At 52.4% G+C, this 5,000-nt stretch overlaps 1 non-coding gene across 1 annotated transcript in view; it reads left to right on the top strand.

Annotated features, from left to right (window-relative positions):
* The first annotated feature begins 4,406 nt into the window (after positions 1-4,406).
* LOC126448151 (small subunit ribosomal RNA) overlaps positions 4,407-5,000 on the top strand; it is a 1,910-nt gene continuing 1,316 nt past the window's right edge. Inside the window, exon 1 of the ribosomal RNA XR_007584021.1 lies at positions 4,407-5,000. This exon is cut by the window's right edge and continues 1,316 nt beyond it. This is a non-coding gene — a ribosomal RNA (small subunit ribosomal RNA).

Genomic DNA, 5,000 nt, shown 5'->3' with positions numbered 1-5,000 from the left:
CAGGGATCCGACGGAACTACGCCAACCATGCCGGCAAAACAGTATCGCCATCTATGAAAATACGGCGAAACCACATGCAATACCTCCATCTATGCGAATCTGACAACACTACGTCCGCCATGTCGAGCGCACCGCAAAACATACCGCCATCTGTAGGTCTCCCGCAACATGACCTCCTGCAACGACGATACCGTCATCTATGAGACGCCAAGCCGACTAAGACAGCCATGGGCCCACAGTGCCCTTCTTTCGACCCCACCCACAAAGCCTGCATCCTCTGTCGACAACAGCACCCCAACGCCAGCGCCTCTGCCGCACGAAGTCGTGGACCGGCAATCACTCCACCTGCACCCGTCCGTGCCCCACCCCAACCGCCCAACTCGCAACTCCAGCGGATGAACGGCGGACTTTGCTCGCACTCGCAATGTGCAATCCACCCCTATAACGTGCGTTTCATGAAGAGTTATGTCCAATATGCGACATTCCCGCTGTCCATATACATGAGCTGCGAGCTGTACCACGTACGAGCTACAGACGCGATCGCGTTGCTCTCTGTACGAATGCAGATGCTCAGCGGCAGCTAGGAGGCGCTCCATCCATGTCGGTACCGGTGAGCGTTGCACTCGCAGTCGCAAAAACGTACGGCAAGTATATTACTCGGAAGAGTCAATGACAGTCCAAGCCCCCCCTGCGTGGGAAGAGTCTTTCTAGGCCATGACCCACCAGAAGGGCGCAGCGTCCCCCACCCCAGACATGTGACGTCACACTATCGGTATTGACGACTAGACTGATTCCTTATAATCATTTGCCATACACCGGTGGAAGCTGCCGAGACGAGTAACTACATGGCGGCCTCGCCGTGTCACTAATGTACAGAGATACAACAGTTTCGACTGGAACCGGATGAAACGTATACACGGCGCTGATTAGTAATAGATAGAGCCATCAAAATACAGATAATGTATACAACTGTCCGTATACATGCTGAAAGACTCTGCTCACAATCACAACCACACGTCAGCCAGACACTCTTATCACGCACTACTCTCTGCCTGTAACAGGCACAGAGACAATATGTAAGCACCAGCATGGAACAACACCCAGTGCATCCTCTCCGCCACATTAGACAATCCACACTATCATAACCAGACCGGGAGGTCCACTCACAAAACAGAATATCCCACCCTTCCGACAACCACCATTGCTCAGCTAAGCCACCAACACCCACACACGTCCTACACAGGGGTACACCCAACATCACAATACTGCCTCCTGTCACAGCACACAAACAATGGCAGGAATGAAAGACACAGGTCTGCCACAAGCATGGAATCAGAGCGCCGCCTGTCATGAGCCAAAGGTGCATCCTGACGTGGCAAATCAGATGATGCCGCAGGCATCCACTTACTATAATCACAATCAACAAACCGGCCGCCGCCGCCGCCGCCCCCCCCCCCCCCCCCCCCCCAATACACCTTTCCTTACAACAATGTGTACCTTAACCTAACCCATATTGCGCCTTAACCTAACCCATATTGCGCCTTAACCTAACCCATATTGCGCCTTAACCTAACCCATATTGCGCCTTAACCTAACCCATATTGCGCCTTAACCTAACCCATATTGCGCCTTAACCTAACCCATATTGCGCCTTAACCTAACCCATATTGCGCCTTAACCTAACCCATATTGCGCCTTAACCTAACCCATATTGCGCCTTAACCTAACCCATATTGCGCCTTAACCTAACCCATATTGCGCCTTAACCTAACCCATATTGCGCCTTAACCTAACCCATATTGCGCCTTAACCTAACCCATATTGCGCCTTAACCTAACCTATATTGTCCCTTAACCTAACCATATTGTCGCTTAACCTAACCTATATTGCGCCTTAACCTAACCCATATTGCGCCTTAACCTAACCCATATTGTCCCTTAACCTAACCCATATTGTCCCTTAACCTAACCTATATTGTCCCTTAACCTAACCTATATTGTCCCTTAACCTAACCCATATTGTCCCTTAACCTAACCTATATTGTCCCTTAACCTAACCTATATTGTCCCTTAACCTAACCTATATTGTCCCTTAACCTAACCTATATTGTCCCTTAACCTAACCTATATTGTCCCTTAACCTAACCTATATTGTCCCTTAACCTAACCTATATTGTCCCTTAACCTAACCCATATTGTCCCTTAACCTAACCGATATTGTCCCTTAACCTAACCTATATTGTCCCTTAACCTAACCTATATTGTCCCTTAACCTAACCTATATTGTCCCTTAACCTAACCTATATTGTCCCTTAACCTAACCTATATTGTCCCTTAACCTAACCTATATTGTCCCTTAACCTAACCTATATTGTCCCTTAACCTAACCTATATTGTCCCTTAACCTAACCTATATTGTCCCTTAACCTAACCTATATTGTCCCTTAACCTAACCTATATTGTCCCTTAACCTAACCTATATTGTCCCTTAACCTAACCCATATTGTCCCTTAACCTAACCCATATTGTCCCTTAACCTAACCCATATTGTCCCTTAACCTAACCCATATTGTCCCTTAACCTAACCTATATTGTCCCTTAACCTAACCCATATTGTCCCTTAACCTAACCCATATTGTACCGTAACCTAACCTATATTGTACCTTAACCTAACCTATATTGTACCTTAACCCAACACACGTTGGGCCTTAACCTGCTCTGTAATTGTCATACGACGCGTTAAATTAGTGTAGTGTTGCCTAACTGCAACCCCCGCAATATAGTTTGCTACTCGCACTGCCCGGTCCCCAGAGTATCGCTTCATGTTAAACACCTTGCAGCTATACACTGTAATGCGGATGGCAGCAGGACGTACATGCTCAATGCCCTTCGCAGTTGTTCATTGGCATTCGCATGGCGAAGCACAGCCTACGTTGTGGTACGGCTTGTGTCAACTGTCCGCTGATGTTGTACGTCCAAATCACACACTGTACTGCACATTGGTCCTCATGTACTGAATGATACATCGTGGTACATGTGTGACCGTACCACGACTGCGCCAACAACGGCGAACCATACGGTCCAAATATTGTGCACTCAGCTACGTGTCGTCTCCCTATAAGAGCTGGATTGAAGTATGGTATGCCGTGGATGGCGATCAGCATGAGCCGTCTGTTGATGTAGTGGCGCGTGTTGTCAGACGTAGTCGTCTCTTCTCACACACCGTGATAGCATGGTGCACTGCGTTCCACATCTGCGACATGCGACAGAGGCCGGTTGACAGTCGTTCGCGCAATGGACATCGCATACGTACGGGGGCCACCTTCCACGTGTTCGCGAAGCGTGCACATGTTGTTGCGTGTATGTGGGCAGACATAGTGTGTCGTGACACCTGACACAGGCATGCAACAATCGTTGAATTTGCAAATGGCGATGGACGTCTACGTTTGCTGGTGACGTTACGCAAATGAAGAACTGGTAAACCGTTGTGGTGCGGTTGTTCTCGCTAGAGGTGAATCAGTGATGGCGACGATCGGTTGAGCTACCAACCGGTTGTTTCAGCGATACCCACCATGCCCACGAACGTGAATGGCATGTGGGTGTGAAGCGATACGCGGCGGTGGCTGGGTGGGACCGTCCCCGGCCGGTGAGGGGGGGCCTCCCGGCGTGCTGGCCGCGCGGTGCGTGGGCGCACGCGCTACAGCCGGCTGGTGGGGGCGGCCAGTGGCAGGCGCGCCGGCCGACGGAGGCGGCAGGCGGCGCAGCTGCGCGCCGGCGCACCCTGCACGCGGCGCCGTGCGGCCAAAGTAGGTCCTCGCGGGCCCGGTGCGAAGCGCGGTGGACATCTGCAGTGTGCTGGTCCGATTGAGGACTGTGTGCGCTGAGGATGCGCCGCCGCCCGGCGCTCGGCGCCGCGACGCCGTCTGCTGCTCGGTCGCCTCTGCGGTTCTCGCAGGTGGATTGTATCGCAGCTGTGCGGACGTGTTGGCGCGTGCGCTGTGCTGGGAGAGTTCGCTTCGGCACCCAAGTGGGGCTTTTGTCCTTCTGTGGCGCTGGCGTTGGAGCTGCCGGCCACCGTAGGTGGCGCGTGTTGTCTCCCGCCGGCAATGCCACGACAGCACGCTCCCGGGCCTCTGTCGGCAGCGGCAAGCTCAGTTGGGAGCACGGGTGGTCGCACCTAAAGCGTCTACTCGCCAAACTCCGGGCGATTGCGCCTCTCTCGAACCCGACCAAGTACTTAGGACGGCGCTGCGCGCCGCCGGGACCTGAGAGGGTTTCGAGGTGTATTGTGCAGGGGAGCTCAGCCTCCTCCTGTTTGCAGAATAATTGAGCGGACGCTTGCGTGTTCGCGCGGGCCCCCGGGACACACTCCCGGGCGGCCGGCTGCTCAGCTCTAGTTGACGCAGCTCCCTGGTTGATCCTGCCAGTAGTCATATGCTTGTCTCAAAGATTAAGCCATGCATGTCTCAGTACAAGCCGCATTAAGGTGAAACCGCGAATGGCTCATTAAATCAGTTATGGTTCCTTAGATCGTACCCACGTTACTTGGATAACTGTGGTAATTCTAGAGCTAATACATGCAAACAGAGTCCCGACCAGAGATGGAAGGGACGCTTTTATTAGATCAAAACCAATCGGTCGGCTCGTCCGGTCCGTTTGCCTTGGTGACTCTGAATAACTTTGGGCTGATCGCACGGTCCTCGTACCGGCGACGCATCTTTCAAATGTCTGCCTTATCAACTGTCGATGGTAGGTTCTGCGCCTACCATGGTTGTAACGGGTAACGGGGAATCAGGGTTCGATTCCGGAGAGGGAGCCTGAGAAACGGCTACCACATCCAAGGAAGGCAGCAGGCGCGCAAATTACCCACTCCCGGCACGGGGAGGTAGTGACGAAAAATAACGATACGGGACTCATCCGAGGCCCCGTAATCGGAATGAGTACACTTTAAATCCTTTAACGAGTATCTATTGGAGGGCAAGTCTGGTGCCAGCAGCCGCG

The sequence above is a fragment of the Schistocerca serialis genome, unplaced genomic scaffold (assembly GCF_023864345.2).
Source record: "Schistocerca serialis cubense isolate TAMUIC-IGC-003099 unplaced genomic scaffold, iqSchSeri2.2 HiC_scaffold_571, whole genome shotgun sequence".
NCBI lineage: Eukaryota > Metazoa > Arthropoda > Insecta > Orthoptera > Acrididae > Schistocerca > Schistocerca serialis.
Note: the sequence above shows the minus strand (reverse complement) of the source record. Positions and strands in the feature narration are given on the sequence as shown.